We start from the raw sequence: 20,000 nt of genomic DNA, 5'->3' as shown, positions 1-20,000 counted from the left end.
ACTTATCCCACTTCCTCTAATTCTCTCTTTTCCTCTTTTTTTCCTTTCCTCTCTTCTGTTGTTCCTCTTTTCTTACCGTTGCGTCTCCCCCACTCCCCTCCTCTTCAACTCTCCATCACCCTCCCCACCCCTCCCCTCCCCCCACAGTTCATTTATCTTGTTCTCCACCTTTGGGTATTTTCTCCAACAACACTTCGTCCTCCTCCTTCTCCTCTTCCTCCTCCTCCTCCTCTTCCCCTCACTTCTCTTTCGTCTTCTCACCTTCCACCTCCTCCTCTTCCTCCTCCTCCTCCTCCTCCTTCGCTTCCTCCTACCCTCCTCCCCTCACTTCTCTTTCGTCTTCTCCCCTTCCTCCTCCTCCTCCTCCTCCTCCTCTTCTTCCTTTTCTGTTTCTCTATATACGCCCTTGGTCCTTGCATTGGCTAAATCGCCCTGAAGCTCTCACTGTCGTCATGCGATTTTATTCAGCTGAGGGAAGCCTCGGAGGGACCAAAGGGATTACCCTTCCTTTACCTTTCCTTCTTCCGCCTCCCTAATTCTCTTTCCTTTTCTTCCTCGCTTTTATCCTCCCCTTTCTTCTCTTCCTTTCCTTCTCCTCCATTCCGTTTTCTTTTCCATCTTTCACTATTTCTTCCCCTATTCCTTCACTCACGTTTTCAGCTCCTCTTCCTCCTCTTCCTTGTCCCTCCTCCTCCTCCTCCTCTTCCTTATCCCCGCCTCCTTTCCCTCCTCCTCCTCCCTCTCCCTCTTTCCCTTCCACTCCACCACCTCCTCCTCCTCCTCCTCCACACTTTCCCCTTCTTTCCCTCTCACCTCCCCTCCTCCTACCCCACCACCTCCTCCTCTTTCTCCTCCTCCACACCCTTCCTCCCTCTTCTTCCCATTCACCACCTCCCCTCCCCCTCCCCCTCCACCATCTCCTCCTCCATACCTTTCCTCCCCCCGTCTTTCCCCTTCCCCCCCCCCCTTCCTCAGGATCGTATAGTTCCTGTACCCTAGGGGCAAGAACCTTCGTTTCCTCAGAGTCTCCCTTCCCCGCTCCCCCCCTACCCCCCTTCTCCCTTCCCTCCTTTCCCCCCTTCTCTCCCTCCCCCCACTTTTCGTTCTCCAACCTCTCTCTTCCCACTTTATCTCCAAACCTACTCCTCTCCTTCAAACATTCACTTTTTCTCTTCCTCCAGCTCTTCCTCCTCCACCTCTTCTTTCATCTCTTCAAACCTATTCTCCCTCCCCCCTCCATAGAACTGAAAATCTAGAATGTGTGTGTGCATGTGTGCGTATATATATATATATATATATATATATACATATATATATATATACATATATATATTGTTACGAATCTCGCTCACCTATCTGACTTGCAATAGATTAAGTATGTGAAATGAGTTCTCAAGACCCCATGTCTTTGGGATAACTCAAATAGAAATTGTAAAGTTGTCAGACTCGTAACACATAGTAAGAGTGAATGGGTGACTGAGTTCCCAAGACCCCATGTCTTTGGGATAACTCCAATAGAAATCACAAGGTCGCCACTTGATTTTATACTTTCATAAAAATCAAGAAAAATGAAACGCACAGATAACGTTTAACACTATTCATTAAAGTTAATAGGATTACATGAAGGATTACAATCACTGAATATTCAAGTGAGTAAAAGTTTTCATTCAAATGAATAATATATTTCAACACAGAAGATTCCCGCTCGAAAACTTTTAACGGGGGTGAAAGAAGATTAATTAATTAATTAATACTTTACCAACAAAAAAACACTGTCTAAGTCACTACCATAAACATTTAACACCACTACATGAAGCACTAGTGGTGTCACTAGCTGAGTTAAATATCTTATGACTAATACAGGGGGAGTACAGAGGACTTACTTCAGCCGACGACCCCTTCGAGACGACACCTTTACATCGTACCCTCTACTCTGAAACTGACTCTGACACGCCCAAGGCGCTCTGATTCTTCTCTACAAAAATCCTCTGATTGGCCCATAGGAATTGCGTCTATGGTGGTTGAACCTCATTGGTCAATTAACTAAAAACGTTCTCCTTCGTTCTAGGCTGAGTGTTAGAACAAATACTCCATTGAGTAGGTTTTCCTTCCCACGCGTCCTCCCGTACTCCTGTAATTTGACACCCCACGTAATCGTGAAGTGCCATTATCCAAAGTAATGAACTATTCCCACCTTACATATATGGGAATATATGTGACACCTCCCTCTTTAAGGTTAAAAAAAAAAAAATCTTGAAAAGATTTTTTTTTTCTTCTTCTTGAGGGAGAATATACTTACAATATCGACAGGCAATCGGCTACCACATTGTCTTCCCTCGTACATGACGAACATCTAAACGATACTCCTTCAAAAACAAACTCCATCTGGTTAAGCGGAGGTTCTTATCTTTAACCTTGTTAAGGTACTTCAAGGGATGGTGGTCTGTGAAAACCGTTACCTGGGCACCAACATGGACATGCACAACAAAATACTTAATTGCTAAGATCATTGATGGCATACCCTATTCTTTGACACTCTTAGTTTAAGCACAACGGAATTATAAGTCTTTGTCCACTGGAACTTTGTTCCTTCCTCAATGATAGTCACTTATTACGGGTTCACACGATACGGGGCTTGCTTGATGGGCGTCGCATCTTCCCGTCCACGTCATGCAGCGTCAGGTGGGTCCTTTCAGGGGCATCCCTAAAGCTCTCCTGGTATCGTCTCTGCAACTCCAGTAGGTCCATTCGCTGCTCAGCCGAAAGATGACCCAGCTGGCTCACCACCTGTGGCCACACCTCTGCATTCGCCTTCCACGTCATCTCAAAGGTGGGGAAGGTCGAGTCCTCGTCTTCCTCAGGCCCGATGGAGACGGCATGCACACTACCGCCAGACACATCCACATCACTCTTGTCCCTCTCCTGGTACGCTTTCCACACACCGAGATGGCACAACTGCTGCTTCCGTCTCCTACCCGGAGGGACAACCACTTTGTTCAGTTCCCTCACTCGTTTTGTCACGTCGTACGGGTCGCTGAACCTCGCTCCTCGTTTAAATTCTCGCACTTTCGCCTTCACTCGCTCTTGAACACTCTGCCAACATGAGGTCAACCTACTTCTCACTGCCTCCACCGACTTCATCACTCTTGGATCACCTTTATGTCCTGCAAAGGAATTATCATGCCCTAATCGCATAACTCCTTCCCTGTAGACCTTCGGCAACACTACTTGTCGCCTATCAGGCCATACTTTGTCATCAGTAGGGCAGGTACTATCCACCCACTTGCGGAATAGTACTCCCGACTCCAAATAGTATTCCTTTGACAACTCACTCTCACTCACCACTCCTTCCTTCCGGTCTCCCAATTCGGAGCCAACTCTCTGTAAGCCACGGGGGCTCATTGCCTCCACCTCCTTCTCTCCCATTCCCTGTAAGACACTGGGACCCCTTGTTTCTCCCTCCTTCTCTCCAATTCTTTGTGAGTCATTAGGACTCTTTTCTCCTTTCTTCTCACCCATTCTGTGTGAGTCATTTAGACTCCTCCCATCTCCTTTCTTCTCTCCCTTTCTGTGCGAGTCGTTTAGACACCATTTCTCTCCTTTCTTCTCTCCCTTTCTGTGTGAGTCACTTAGACTCCATTTCTCTCCTGTCTTCTCTCCCTTTCTGTGTGAGTCGCTTAGACTCCATTTCTCTCCTTTCTTCTCTCCCTTTCTGTGTGAGTCGCTTAGACTCCATTTCTCTCCTTTCTTCTCTCCCTTTCTGTGTGAGTCACTTAGACTCCATTTCTCTCCTGTCTTCTCTCCCTTTTTGTGTGAGTCGCTTAGACTCCATTTCTCTCCTTTCTTCTCTCCCTCTCTGTGTGAGTCGCTTAGACTCCATTTCTCTCCTTTCTTCTCTCCCTTTCTGTGTGAGTCGCTTAGACTCCATTTCTCTCCTTTCTTCTCTCCCTTTCTGTGTGAGTCGCTTAGACTCCATTTGTCTCCTTTCTTCTCTCCCTCTCTGTGTGAGTCGCTTAGACTCCATTTCTCTCCTTTCTTCTCTCCCTTTCTGTGTGAGTCACTTAGACTCCATTTCTCTCCTGTCTTCTCTCCCTTTTTGTGTGAGTCGCTTAGACTCCATTTCTCTCCTTTCTTCTCTCCCTTTCTGTGTGAGTCGCTTAGACTCCATTTGTCTCCTTTCTTCTCTCCCTCTCTGTGTGAGTCATTTAGACTCTTTCCATCTCCCTTCTTCTCTCCCATAAACAGATGAGTCAGGTCAAACACTTCCGACTCGCTGCCTCGTTCCTCACGGAACAGGAACCTCAAGTCCACCTCTGTCTCGACTTGAGTATTTTCACTAGGGATTCTTCCCTCGGGATTCAGACTGTCCTTACATTTAGGATTTCCACAGCCTTCCCCTCTCGAGACCTTTATTGGCCTCACTTGGTCCTTAGACCCTTCTCTCTCTCTTCTCTCCCATGTAGGTGTGGGGCACATCTTCCACCCACTAAGTCATTTCCTAGAATGACTTCAACTCCTTCCACTGGCAACTGATCTACTAGGCCTATCTTTGCCTGTACCTCATATAGAGGTGATTCCATATCTACCTCTACCAGTGGCACCTTGGCTAGGCCTCCTAGGAAGCCTATAACCACTCTCCCTTTTGCTACAGGTTTTTCAACTAAGCTACTCAGCATTACTGATTGGAGAGCTCCTGAGTCTCTCAGGATGGTCACCCCCTTTCTCTTCTCTCCCTTTATGGTGACTGTTCCTTGAAAAAGGAACGGGTCATAACCTCTCAAGTGAGGTTTCATCTCATCCTTCTCCATGCCGTCTGTGGCAACCTTACTCATGAGGGCCACTACTTTGGTGGTCTCCTCCTCGTCCTCCCCCTCTCGGACTTTACTTTCTATGTGGGTGTCCCATCTATTTAATAATACTATGGGTTTAACCCCCTCTATTTCCCTTCTCCTGTGCCAACAATCCCTCGTCAGGTGGCCTATCCTTCCACAATAGCTACATGAAATTATCTGTGATGACTTACTATAGTCACCTTTCTTGACCTCTAGGGATTTTGTAGGTCCACCTGAGGAGGTTGATTGTGGGATCCTCGGCTGTTCCTCTCTCCCCCTTGGAGTAACTGAGAATTTCCCTGCAGTAGGTTTAAGTATTTCATATTTATCTGCTAATACAGCAGCCTCTTCCAACTTCGAGACTTCTTTCTCCTGAAGATACAATGACACCTCTTTAGGGATGGATCTCAGATACTCTTCCATTAACATTAACTCAGCTAGATTCCTATAATCTCCATTTACGTTACGGGATCTTACCCATTGGTCCCATAACATTCTTTTCTCTCTACTAAATTCAACGTGTGAGATATTAGATTGCTTCCTCAGATTCCTAAATTTTACCCTATAAACTTCAGGCACTAATTCACAGGCTCGTAGGATGGCTGCTTTGATTTCATCGTAATCCTTTGTTTGTGAATCCTCTAAAGCACCATAAACTCTTAGCGGTTTTCCTCTGAGGTTTGTTCGCAACAATGCAAGCCAATACTGCTTCGGCCACTGATAATCTTCCGCTATTCCTTCAAACGTCCTAAAGTAAGTATCCACATGTGATTCATCAAATTCAGGAAGCAATTTAGCGTTATGTACTACATCAAAATTGAGCCTCCTATTCACGAGTTGAGATTCTGATAGCACTCGTCTACTTTCTTGTAAGTTAACTTGAAGTCTGAGGTTTTCATTGTCTACTCTAGCCTTTTCAGTTTCCATCTTAACTCTCTCAGTTTCTTCCCTTTTTACTTCAGCTTCTATCTTTGCTATCTCTAACTTCAACCGTAATTCGCTTAATCGAGATTCAGTGTTTTGAGATTCACCCTTCTCTACTTCCTCTTCCACCTCTTCCTCCTCAAATTCTGAAGTGACAGACTCTCTATCTGCCCTTCATCTCTCATTGCCCCACTTTCATCTCGATTATGCACTATTTCTACAATTCTTATTAATTCAGTTTTATTTGCCTCATGTGCGTGCTCAACCCCTAGACTTTATGCTATGAATCTCAAATCGTTAGCAGTAAGGGTCTGTATCTCCTTCTTAGTAGGTTGTTTGTGTACAAACTCCAATACCTCCTCTGTACTTGTCAACTTCATTTTCTCACACTATTGATCCTATTTAATACTAAATATTTTCGTTGGTAATTCTTTCACTGTACCGTTAAAATCCTGGCAGGGTCGCCAATCTATATATTACGAATCTCGCTCACCTATCTGACTTGCAATAGATTAAGTATGTGAAATGAGTTCCCAAGACCCCATGTCTTTGGGATAACTCAAATAGAAATTGTAAAGTTGTCAGACTCGTAACACATAGTAAGAGTGAATGGGTGACTGAGTTCCCAAGACCCCATGTCTTTGGGATAACTCCAATAGAAATCACAAGGTCGCCACTTGATTTTATACTTTCATAAAAATCAAGAAAAATGAAACGCACAGATAACGTTTAACACTATTCATTAAAGTTAATAGGATTACATGAAGGATTACAATCACTGAATATTCAAGTGAGTAAAAGCTTTCATTCAAATGAGTAAATATATTTCAACACAGAAGATTCCCGCTCGAAAACTTTTAACGGGGGTGAAAGAAGATTAATTAATTAATTAATACTTTACCAACGAAAAACACTGTCTAAGTCACTACCATAAACATCTAACACCACTACATGAAGCACTAGTGGTGTCACTAGCTGAGTTAAATCTCTTATGACTAATACAGGGGGAGTACAGAGGACTTACTTCAGCCGACGACCCCTTCGAGGCGACACCTTTACATCGTACCCTCTACCCTGAAACTGACTCTGACACGCCCAAGGCGCTCTGATTCTTCTCTACAAAAATCCTCTGATTGGCCCATAGGAATTGCGTCTATGGTGGTTGAACCTCATTGGTCAATTAACTAAAAACGTTCTCCTTCGTTCTAGGCTGAGTGTTAGAACAAATACTCCATTGAGTAGGTTTTCCTTCCCACGCGTCCTCCCGTACTCGTCCTGTAATTTGACACCCCACGTAATCGTGAAGTGCCATTATCCAAAGTAATAAACTATTCCCACCTTACATATATGGGAATATATGTGACAATATATATATATATATATACATATATATATATACATATATATATATACATATATATATATATATAATGTATATATATGTGTATTTATATATATATAATATATATATATGTGTATTTGTATATATATATTATATATATATATATGTATATACACTATAATAAAGTAGTAGCTTCTGTCTGTTTGCTTGTTTGTTCACGAACCCCTCCTAGGGTTTTCGAGATAGACCCCCATAACCATATATATTCTGATAGCCTATCACTGCAGATACTTAGATAACTATATTTCATTTCGAAAAATATCATTTTGGCTATGGTTAAGGGTTAAATGAGTATGGTGGAATAACAGGCCACTACTGTAGTTTCCCCTTATACGATTGACATTTTGTGACAAAAATGACTATGATTAAACAAACCATTGTATGTGTTCAAAAATATTATTCATATTTGTGAAATTAATGTCACAAACTATGATGGCCTTTGTAAGGAGAAAGTATGTATATGTAAAATGATTGTATACATTTACCAAATGTTTAAATATTGGTTATTTTTATTTTACTTTTTCGCGGGCGGTAACATACTCGAGTTCATAGAAGAAAACAAAACGTAGAGACTGCACATCTTCACACCAGGCTTAATGATCCCTTGTGGGTCGGTAGCCTTAAAAAATAAATAAAATAATAATGTTATTTTGAATTGATACATTAAAAAATGCTGTTTTCACATTTTTCATGGGTTACATTTTCAATTGAGTTATATTGATACGTATAACTTTTCTCCACAAACTATCAAAATTAAAATAATCAGCATTTGCCCGCACCAACGCACGGGTAATTTGGCTAGTATATATACATGTATTCACTTGGTCTTTGGTATTTGGTCTTTGGATCACGTGTTGGACTCGTGATCGACAGCTATTTCCCTCCTGGAAGAGAGCTCAGAGCTCGTAGGTCCGATCTATGGGTAATGCTATGACCTTGCACACACACACACACCCAACTCCCCGCCCACGAGAGTTGGAGTAACACCCCTCAGCGCTGCGATACTGATATTATTTCAGCCCCGGGCGAGGATCGAACCCGGACCTCCGTAGTGGTAGACCAGAGCTCTAACCACAGCGCCATGAGATATGTGTGTGTGTATATGTGTGTGTGTATATGTGTGTGTATATATATGTGTGTGTGTATGTGTGTGTGTGTGTGGCCCCCTCCTCCTCCTTTTCCTCTTCCTCCTCCTCCTCCCCTCCTCTTTCTCCTCCTCCTCCACACCAGAAATGGCATCCAAGCGCAGAGCTAGTAAGACATGTCACCTTCCTCTTCAAATATTTCAATCCTGGGAGGAAGAGGAGGAGGAGGAAGAAGAGGAGGAGGAGGAAGAGGAGGAGGAGGAAGAGCAGGAGGAAGAAGATCATCAAGAATGTGGTGGCCAGCAGGCTGAAATCCGTAGAATAAGAAAAGGAAAGGAAAAATATATCAAGGAACAGAAAACAAAGGAAAAATACAAGAAAAAGGAAATATAAGAAATAAGAAAAATGAAAAAAGATAAAAGGAAGAAGAAGAAGAAGAAGAAGAAAAGAATTAAGAGGAAATAGAGGTAGGAACGTTCCGTTTAATTCCGACGGAACAGTCGAGGAAGTTCCGACGGAACTATCGGGGAAGGCCCAAATAAGAACAATAAAATATTTATAAACAACTCGGGCAGAGGGATGTTCTTACTGTTGTTAGGAATTGTATATTCCTAGCGCTTCGATCCTGACACAAAATTCCGGAGAAAGCGTCTGGGAAGTTATAAACAATGACCAGAGAATTCTGGCGGAACCGTTGGGAAATTCCAACAGAATTGTAGGGGAAATTCTGACGGAAAGATCCGGAAATTTCCGACGGATTCGTTGGGGAAATTTCCGACGGAAAGACCCAGAAAGTTCCGACAGAACCGTTGGAAAGATTCCGAAAGAAAGACCCGGAAAGTTCCAACGGAAAGACCCAAAAAATTCCGACGGAAAGTTCCGACGGAACCGTTGGGGAAATTCCGTCGGAACCTTTGGGGAAATTCCGACGGAAAGACCCAGAAAGTTCCGTCAGAACGGCTAGAGAGGTTCAAAGGAACGGTTCCGGAAGTTTTGGTGGAGTTTCCGGATGGAAATGTCCGGGGAATTTCCAGCAGAATGACCAAGAGAGTTCCGACGGATCTGTTCAAGAAGTTTCGACTGAGAAGTCCGGAGAACTACGCCGTAAATGTCCAGAGAATTCTGACGGAATTTCCAGAAATTTCCAACGTAAACATCAGGATTTTTCAGACGGAATTGTCCAGAAACTTCCAACGGAAACATCTGGAAAATTCAGACCATTGTCCCGAAAATTCCGACGTAAACACCCTGAAAATTCCAACAGAAATGTCCAGGAAATTCCGACGGAAGTATCCGGAAAATTCCGACGGAATAATCCGAAAAATTCCAACGGAAATATCCGAAAAATTCCAACAGAATTATCCCCAAAAAATCCGATTTTTTTTTTTTAACGGAAATATCGTGAAAAATTCCGACGGAAAGAAGACCCGGAAAGGTTTCGAAGGCTTCCAAATTTTCTCTTTATTTATTCTCCTTGAGCTTCGCATAAACACTCGCACGGCTCCCTTATCTCGGTGGTCGGGCCCTCGAAGTCTATATCACGAGTTCGAAGGCCAAGAATGCTAACAAACGGTTCCTCCACTTCTTCTAATCCTTAAGTGTCTGAAGGGGGCGGGGGGGAGGGGTCTCCTCTCCAGATAAATAAAATCGCCTGGCGACAGTAAATTTTCTCACTTGGAGGTTTAATCGAGAAGGGGTTAACTCTTGGAAGGCGCCAGGGATTTTCTCCCCCAGGTGAAGAAAGTCTAAAAAAAAAAAAAAAAAAAAAAAAAAAAAAAAAAAAAAAAAAAAAAAAAAAAAAAAAAAAAAAAAAAAAATCAGCATATATCGAACTGTCTGGTGTATATATATATATATACATATATATATATATATATATACATATTTAGTGATATCCTGTATTTTTTATGTAACTCTTTCCTGTGGCCCTTACTCCCCCCCTCCATATTTTTTATCATCCCCCCACCCCAAAAAAGGATCGTGATGTTTACAGCTTTCATCATGCGATCACGTGGAAAGAAAAATAATTTATTTCTTCGCCAATCCTCTATATAACCACTGACGAAAAATACCAAGAGCAAGAAAATGCCTTCTTAAAATGATACAATGAGTAACTAGCAGACGTCTGTAAACGATATTTCTCAAACGTTCGTTCATGAGCAGACTTGGGCGAGTCAAAAAAAAAAAAAAAAAAAAAAAAAAAAAAAAAAAAAAATTATATATATATATATATATACATATATATATAAATATATATAAATATATATATATATACATATATATATACATTTATATATATACATTAAGTACAGCGGGTTCGAATCCTGCATGCAACTGTCACAAAAAAATTATCGGTTTGATGTCGCTGCTATTAGCGAATTACTCTCATATATATACATATATACAATAATTAAGAAATAAACACAATAACATTAAAATAAATAAAATAAAATAAAATAAAATAATATGAAATTATAAAAAAATAATAAAAAATAAATAAACACATCAAAGTAACATGGAATGATAATTAAACGAGATTACAGCAGAACGAAGTAGAAATACAAAGATGAAACCAGAGTCATAACTGGACACGAATTGACATCATCTATGAAAAAAAACCCTACAGTTTACCAAAGACTATTCCTACGCCTTTGGTACATAGACTACCAATAGGCTTACAAATACATTAAGTACACAAATAATTGTAGTCGTAATATATAACACACAAACCCAAATAAAGCTTTTGTTCTTTTCAATCCAAGCCCATTTGTCTTACCCAGTGGTTCTTATTAACCATTTTCAGTGCCCGTACCTCTTGATATTTCAGAAAACTTCCTCGTACCCCCATCCAATACAAATACAATGCAAACATATGAAAAGGATAGTGATACAAACTATACTTTGGTTTCTCATTGTAAATATATAGTACCATTGCACTGGTTATCATGTCTCGTACCCCCAGGTTCAAGGTTACGTACCCCTTGGGGGTACCTGAGGTACCCCAGGTGAAGAACCACTGGTCTTACCGAAAGGTGTTATCACACTGGTCTATTTTTCCTCCGACTGTTGAGGCCGATTTCCAGTCCGCACCTTTCGGGAAGGAATCTGATGTGCTGGCGGAAAGTAATTTACCTCCAGCATATCAGATAACATTTTACGTAAAATGCTGAGAAATCAAAATAGTTTGCCATAATCCTTTTACGGCGGAAAAACGTTCTGTACGTGGGGCGGTACCGCCGACAAATCGGAGGTTGGAGGAAAAACAGCCCAGTGTGATAACCCCTTAAGGAGGAAGGAGATGAGGATTTATACTTGGGTTCCCTTTGCTTTCAGACGATTTCATTCGTTTCTGTGGGACCCCTGGGGGGTTTAAGAAAGGGCTTAAGGCTATTTGGGTTAACCCCCTACCTCCCGGGGTTAGGGGGTTAGGGGTTAGGGGCCCCCTGATCCCAATGTTTTTGTTCCCACCAGGCCGCTTTATTACCCAAAAGACAATATTGGGCGAGGTGGGACGCAAGCAGACAGACCGACAGACTCGACAGAATACGACGTCGGCACAGAAAGAGACAGACGGAAAGTGAGAGAGAGATATAGAGGTAAGAAGAGAGAGAGAGAGAGAGAGAGAGAGAGAGAGAGAGAGAGAGAGAGAGAGAGAGAGAGAGAGAGAGAGAGAGAGAGAGAGAGAGAGAGAGAGAGAGAGAGTGTGTGTGTGTGTGTGTGTGTGTGTGTGTGTGTGTGTGTAAGAGAGAGAGAGAGAGAGAGAGAGAGAGAGAGAGAGAGAGAGAGAGAGAGAGAGAGAGAGAGAGAGAGAGAGAGAAAGAGACGGAGGTAGGAAGAGAAAGTAAGAGACACAGAGGTGGGAAGAGAGAGAAAGAGATAGAGAGAGAGAGTGAGACACAGAGGTAGGAAGAGAAAGTGAGAGACATAGAGGTAGGAAGAGAGAGAGAGGTAGAAAGTGAGAGATAGCTCTAGAGAGTGAAAGAGAAAGAGATACAGTACATCGATAGAGAGAAGAGAAAGTGAGAAAGAGGAACAGAGAGGTAGAGGGAGAGCTAGAGATAGAAAGAGAAATTGACCAATAATATTCCCACTCCATTATTGCCACCACAGTGTCCTCCACTCCAGTCTGCTCTCTTTCTCTCTTTCAGCGTTATTCCTCTCTCTCTATTCATCTCTGTTCACTCACTAACTCTATCGCCTTCATCAATTTCCAAGTTTCACATCCGGTGACCAAAGCTGGGGTTATATACTGATTGTAAAGCTTCTGTTTCAGAATTACATTTTTTTATGTATTTATCATTTTCTAATCAATTCGTTCTGTCTGATTTTCAGGATCTTTCATTAGTCTTAGTACCTGACCTAAATGGTTATAATCTTCAACTTCTTCAAGACTCTCACCATCGATTGTGATTGATTACTTTGAAATTTTGAGTTGAGCATTATTTTGGTCTTACTCTCATCCATCATCAAAAATACTTACAAAGGATTACAAAGGCGGAGCATGCCGACAGGAGACCTTTTAGTCCATAACTAGGCCGGATGCGAAAAAATATAATAATGATAAACAAATAAGAAATAAATAGATAAAAATTATAATAATATGGATAATAATAACAAGAATTTCCTTGTTCAGATCACTCAGAATATCTTGCAAGTATAATAGAGGTGTTCAAATGGGGCAAAGGCTTTAACAAGGGTGATGCAGACAAGGTCATTATATCAAGATAGCAGGGTAGGACTCGTATTAATAGACTTAAATTGGACAAAGTTAGTTTTAAGAGAAGGTTAGATAAACTTTATGCATGGGGATGACAGGTGGTAATAGACATGGAACTGCCTAGTGTAGGTCCTATGGTCTCTTGCAGTCTCCTTCATTCTTACGTTCTATTTCTGAAACGAAAATGATGTCAACCTCAAATGTCAGGTGACTGAAATACTTTTTTTTCAATTAAGATTTCGAAAAATTCTCCCAAGACAAAGTTTAATTAGATCTGATGGAACTACATTGTCTTCATGTCCCATTTTGTCGATATTGATTTCCTTTCTGCATCTTTATGTAGAAGTACAACAGGACATAAATGTACATAAAATGTACAGCAGCATAAAAGTACATCATGCTACATCACTAGGGCCTTTGCAGCATATTTATGTACAGAAGTACATCTAGAATCGTACACGTATGCGTATACAAACACGTATATGTATGAATATACATAAACGTATATGCATGTGAACATATGTGTATATGCATGGACGGGTTAGGGCGTCGTTACTTGCGGAGAAGGTCGAGGGGATGGCTGTTCGAACCCTGTCACCGGCGAAGCTGAACCAAGGGCATGGTTAATTAAATTCCACGCTACAAAGCCTTCTGTGAGGGGCATCGTCCTGACCTTACGATAGAGGAGTCTGTAACGTTAAACCATATCATCATTACATATATATATATATATATATATATATATATATATATATCTATATATATATATATATATATACATACATATATATATATATACATATATATATGTATGTATGTTTTACCTATGTACATATCTATTTTGTTGTATGTATATAGAAATATATGAACATATGTAAATGTATTTGTTATACAGTATACATATATACTTCTGTATGCATATCAATTGTGTGTGTATATCTACTTGTATGAGTATATGTGTATGTGTATGTGCAGTATGTGTAAATATATCTTTACACATATTCATATATCAAATTGAATAGGTATATCTTAGGTATGAATGCTCTCGATAGAAACAAAAAAAAGTTAGTCCACCCTCAAGTACACTCAAGAACATTTACACTGAGCTCCAACGCCCTACCTAGGACCGCGCTAAAAAAAAAAAAAAAAAAAAAAAAAAAAAAGAGGAAAAGAGAGAGAGAGAGAGAGAGAGAGAGAGAGAGAGAGAGAGAGAGAGAGAGAGAGAAGAAAATCTTTTGCACTTAGGAACTAATTGGAGCTGAAAAAGGAGGAAACAGTTGCGAGCTGACAGTTGCAGGGAAGGAGGGGGAAGGAGGGAACGAGAGCCGGGGCGGGGGGAAGGACGAGGGACCAGCGGGACAAGTTGGGACTCCTGAGTTTGTTTGCAATTTGTGGAGCAGACGCCCGCCACGAGGCGCCCTCACGCCCACCACCGCCCACCATCCCCGCCCACGTCCCCCTTCCCCCTCCTCCTCTTCCTCCTCCTCCTCCTCCTCCCTCTCGACCCTGGCAACCCACTACACGGGAAGGGAAGCGAGGTGGGAGGCGGGAGCGAGGGGTGGTCGTGTCTGGGGAGGTGGAGTGAGGCCGAAGAGGCGGAAATGTATGGGAAGAGACGGAGAAATATGGGGGAAAGGTGGGGAAGGGAGGACGAGACAGAATGAGAGAGAGAGAGAGAGAGAGAGAGAGAGAGAGAGAGAGAGAGAGAGAGAGAGAGAGAGAGAGAGAGAGGATATAAGGAGACAGAAGAAGAGAAAGAGAGAAAAAGAGAAAGAGAAAAGACAAAAGAAAGAGAGCGAGAGAGAATGAAAAAGAGGAAGAGAAAGAAAGGGAAGAGGAGAGAGAGAGAGAAGAGACAGGAGAAAGAGAGAAAGAAAAGGAGAGAGAGAAGGAAAGGGAAGAGAGAGGAGAGAGAGGGAGAAAGAGAAGAGACAGGAGAAAGAGAGAGAGAGGGAGAGAGAGAGAGAGAGAGAGAGAGAGAGAGAGAGAGAGAGAGAGAGAGAAGGAAGAGAGAGAGGAGAGAGAAAGGAGAGGAGAGAGGAGAGAGAGAGAGAGAGAGGGGAGAGGAACAAGGCAAGTACCTTGTATCTCAGGGACTGTGAGAAAACACAGAAGGGCGGAGAGGTGAGAGGATGGGAGAGGGTGGGAGAGGGTGGGAGAGGAATGGGTGGGGAAGCAAAGTTTGGGTTGGGGGGAAGAGTGAAGGGTAAGTGGGGGGATTGGGGGGATTGGGGGGTTCCTGGCGCATCTTTTCCTAAGTTCTCGAAGCTGCAGTAATGTTTGGAGAAATAGATACAACTGCGACTGGGGGTGGGTCGTGGAGAAGAAGAGGCGAGATGAGGGGAGGAGCAGGAGGAAGAGGAGGAGAAAGAGGAAGAGGAGGAGAAAGAGGAGGGAGATGACGAGGAGGAGAAAGAGCAGGAGGAGGAGGAGGAGAAAGAGGAGGGGGAGGACGAGGAGAAAGAGGGGGAAGAAGAGGAGAAAGAGGAGGGGGAGGACGAGAAGGAGAAAGAGGAGGAGAAAGAGGTGGAGGAGATGGAGAAAGAGAAGAAGGAGAAAGAGGAGGAGAAAGAGGAGGAGGAGAAGGAGAAAGAGGAGGAGGAGGAGGAGGAGGAGGACGAGTAGGAGGAGGAGGGGAAGGGGAGGAGAAACGTATTGGTATGAAAGGTAAGAAAACTCATTGGGTGATGGAGAAGAGAGGGTTGGAGGAGAAAGAGGAGGAGAAAGAGAAAGAGAAGGAGGAGGAGAAAACAAAGGAGGAGAAAGAGGAGGAGGAGAAAAAGGAGGAGAAAGAGAAAGAGGAGGAGGAGAAAACAAAGGAGGAGAAAGAGGAGGAGGAGAAAAAGGAGGAGAAGATGGAGGAGATGGAGGAGAGGGAGGAGAAGTGGGAGGAGGAGGGTACGGTTATAAGAGGTAAGAGAGCTCATAGGGTGAAGTGTTGTTCCAACAGTAAGAAAAAAAAAAAAAAAAATGGATATTTCTGGTCAGACTTTTTTTTTTCTCCATTTCCGGATACAGAGACCCTACAAGGAAGGCACATGGAGACAGAACTATGAAGAACTTTTCTGAGTGAACATACAGGCAGCATATCTGATGCATTCATCTTGAAGAACAGACGAAGAACATGTGAGGAGAACTTACACGTATTGAGTGATCGTGTGTGTGTGTGTGTGTGTGTGTGTGTGTGTGTGTGTGTGTGTGTGGTTCACCATGGTCTTGGACCACGTGTCAGACTCGTGATCGACAGTTATTTCCATCCCGGAAGAGAGCTCAGTGCTCATCTGTGACCGATCTATGGGTAATGTTGTGACCTTACACGCACACACCCACCCTCAACTTCCCGCCCACGAGAGTTGGAATAACGACCCGTAGCCCAGAGATACTGAAATTATTTCAGCACTGGGCGGGATTCGAGCCCGGACCGCCGTAGTGGCAGCCAGGAACTTTACCACTGCGCCACGAATCGTGTGTGTGTGTGTGTGTGTGTGTGTGTGTGTGTGTGTGTGTGTGTGTGTGTGTGTGTGTGTGTGTGCGTGTGTGTGTGTGTGTGTCTGTGAGAGAGAGAGAGAGAGAGATAGAAAGAGAGACAGGTAGATAGATAAAGAGAGAGGTAAAGAGAGTGAGAGAGGAAGACAGAAAGAGGGACAGATAGATAGATAGATAAAGAGAGATATAAAGAGAGAGAAAGGGAGATGTGCAGAGAGAAAAAAGATAAAAAGAGGTACAGAGAACTAGACAGATAGAAAGATAGAGAGCGAGCGAGACAGAAAAAGAAAGAGATAGAGAGAGTGAGTGAGAGAGAGATGTAGAGTGAAAAAATAAAAAGAGATACAGAGAGCTAGATAGATAGAGAGAGAGCGAGAGTGAGACAGAAAGAGAGATAAAGAGAAAGAGACATACAGAGGGAAAAAAGATAAAAAGAGATATAGAGAGCTAGGTAGAGACAGAAAGAGAATGAAAGAGACAATTTCCTCTCACATCTAGACATCATCCCTTTCAGACGCCAATTTTGCCTCTTCGAGTTTCTTTTCTCGAGCGGGGAAGGCGTCGGAACTTTGCATATTTCATTCTGTCTCAAGTCAAAATAAGATCAATCAGCCGAGAGGAGGAGAGGCCCAGAAGACGGGGGTGGGGGGAGGAGTAGAGTTATGTCAAATAAGAGTCTAATAGATCACCTCATTCCTTCAACGGGATGCGCACATAAACACACACTCAATCACACACACACACACACACACACACACACACACACACACACACACACACTCACACACACACATATATACATACATACATATACATACACTCATACATATCTATACACACACATTGTATATATATATATATATATATATATATATATATATATATATATATATATATATATATCACATTTAAATATATATATATATATATATATAAATATATATATATATATATAAATATATATATATATATATACATATATATATATATATATGTACATATATATATATATATATATGTACATATATATATATATATATGTACATATATATATACATATATATATATATATATATTGTTCTGGACGCTAGGCATGTTGTTAAACCATTTATCACTCGAACTCCTTTGAATCCAGAAGATTTCATTCAGCTGTGGAGAGGGGGCATGAATGTCCTGTGTGGGTCTATGATATAAAAAAACTTTTCTTAATGTAAATTCTATTGTTATTTATTAATTTTATGATACAATTTCCTTTGAAGTATTTCCTTAAAATCATCCGATATCTCTTATAGGAAAAGAGCGATTATCTGCTTTATGTCGAACTTCACTTGTCTCGTGAAGTCTTAAGATCTTCAAGATTTCTCACTTTACGAAATCTTTTCCTTATCTACTCTTATCTCCTTCCTTTCAATTATCTGGTTGCAACTGTTTAACAATCCTTGTATCAATTTCCACTGTATGAAATTTGTGCACTTTGAATTTATTTCATATTTTCAATCTCCATTTTCTTGTCTCACTGTATCTCTATTTTGAATGTCCATTCAATTCTTTTATGATTTTATTTTTGGGATATGTTGAACAACACTGGAAATATCACACATACATATTTCAACCCCGTCACTATATTGAACCCCATCTGTTTCCTTGTTAAACATTTTAAATTATGTTAAATCACCTTAAACTATAATGACATCTACTGGGTGTTTTAACAAAGAAAATAGAATTTGAAAAAAAAAAAAATCCTTTATTGGATTACGTTTCCCTTTTTTATTTTTTTTTTTCAATTACATAGATGAAGACTACAAACTCTTGAGTTTATAAAATCAATTAAGGTTTTGTTCTCAAATGATGTCTTCTGTACCATCTTGAAGAACCTCTTCTTATTTGGTATACGCACATACGCACACACACACACACACACACACACACACACACACACACACACACACACACACACACAAACACACAAACACACACACACACACATACGACTCGACGGTGCAGTAGTAGAGTTCCCGGCCGCCACTATGGCGGTCCGGGTTCGAATCCCGCCTGGGGCTGAAATAATTTCAGTATCACTGCGCTGCGAGTCGTTACTCCAACTCTCGTGGGCTGGGAGTTCGGTGTTTGTGTGCGTGTAAGGTCACAACATTACCCATAGATCGGTCATGTATGAGCTCTGAGCTCTCTTTTTTGGGAGGGAAATAGCTGTCGATCACGAGTCCAACACATGACCCAAGACTATGGTGAATCACACACATACACACACACACACACACACACACACACACACACACACACACACACACACACACCTCGTGAGAAACTCAAAATTTTTTGTACGTCTCCCAAATGGACACAACATTTGTCTTCATCGTTTGAGTTGTGTGTTCTTCCTCGTCTTCGTCACCGCGAAATAATTCTCTGATATTTATCGCCGCACCTCTTTGAGTTCTAAGATTTTCATTCCATCACACACACACATCAGGCGTCGGTGGGTCTTCTTGCGCGAGTCTCGTTAACTTTGCGTTTGTCCTGAACTTTTTTTTTTTTTTTTTTTTTTCTTTTTTTGTATTTGATTATTTTATGTCACTGTGATATTTTCCTCTTCTGGATCCTTCTCGTCTCCGTCCGTAAACTGAATGGAATGGCCTGGCATTGGATAGGAGAAGTTCAATGAAACGCTTGTAATAGAATTCGTCACCAGAGCGTAGAAGCTCCTTCAACTTCATTTTTTTTTCTTCTAGTTCTGCTTTATATCTTATAAAGATGGACCTCTGAATTTAAAGAAGTTAGCCTACGTACGTCATTTTTTTTCTCTTATGTGTTACAATATCTGACATAGGTCTGAGCACGCAAGCAAGTGAAATAATTTTTTTTTCTTCTTCTTCTTCAAAGGTTTCTTCTTCTTGTGATTGCGGTCGTCAAAAACTTCCTTCACTCTTCCTTCGTCTCCTACCGACCTTCATACTGTTTTTACCTCCCCCCCCTCCCCCCAACGCACTCACACACACACACACCCCAATTCCACTCAGGGCCATTATTGGCAGCCATTGGTCCAAAACGTATTTTTTGGTCTGTTGCTCTCTTCTCAGAAATTTTGCGCGCCCCTGAGTCCGCCTCTTTAACCCTACCAAACTCCCACATTCCCCCGTCCCTCTCTCTCTCTCTCTCTCTCTTTCTCTCTCGTTTTTTTCTCTTTCAATTTTTTTTTTACTCCAGTTTTCTTTTCGTCTCTTTCTCTCTCTCTCTCTCGTCTTTTTCCTCTTTCTTTAAAAAAAGAAATTACTCTAGCTTCCTTTTCACCTCTCTCTCTCTCTCGTCTTTTTCCTCTTTCTTTCAATTTTTTTTACTCTAGTTTCCTTTTCACATCTTCCTCTTTCTGCCTCTCTCTCTCCCTCTCACTTTCTCATCCTCATTTCTTTTTCCTCTTTCTTGCTCTCTTTTTCACTCTCTTTTCATCTCTTTCTGACTTTCTATTCCTCTTTCCTCCTCTCTCCTTCTCTGTTTTTCCTTTCTCTCTTTTTCACTTCATCTCTCTTTTCATATATTTT

Source organism: Oratosquilla oratoria, chromosome 13, assembly GCF_046742065.1.
Source record: "Oratosquilla oratoria isolate Oo_2021 chromosome 13, ASM4674206v1, whole genome shotgun sequence".
NCBI classification, from domain to species: domain Eukaryota; kingdom Metazoa; phylum Arthropoda; class Malacostraca; order Stomatopoda; family Squillidae; genus Oratosquilla; species Oratosquilla oratoria.
The sequence above is the reverse complement of the archived record's forward strand: the minus strand, read 5'-3'. Positions refer to the sequence as shown.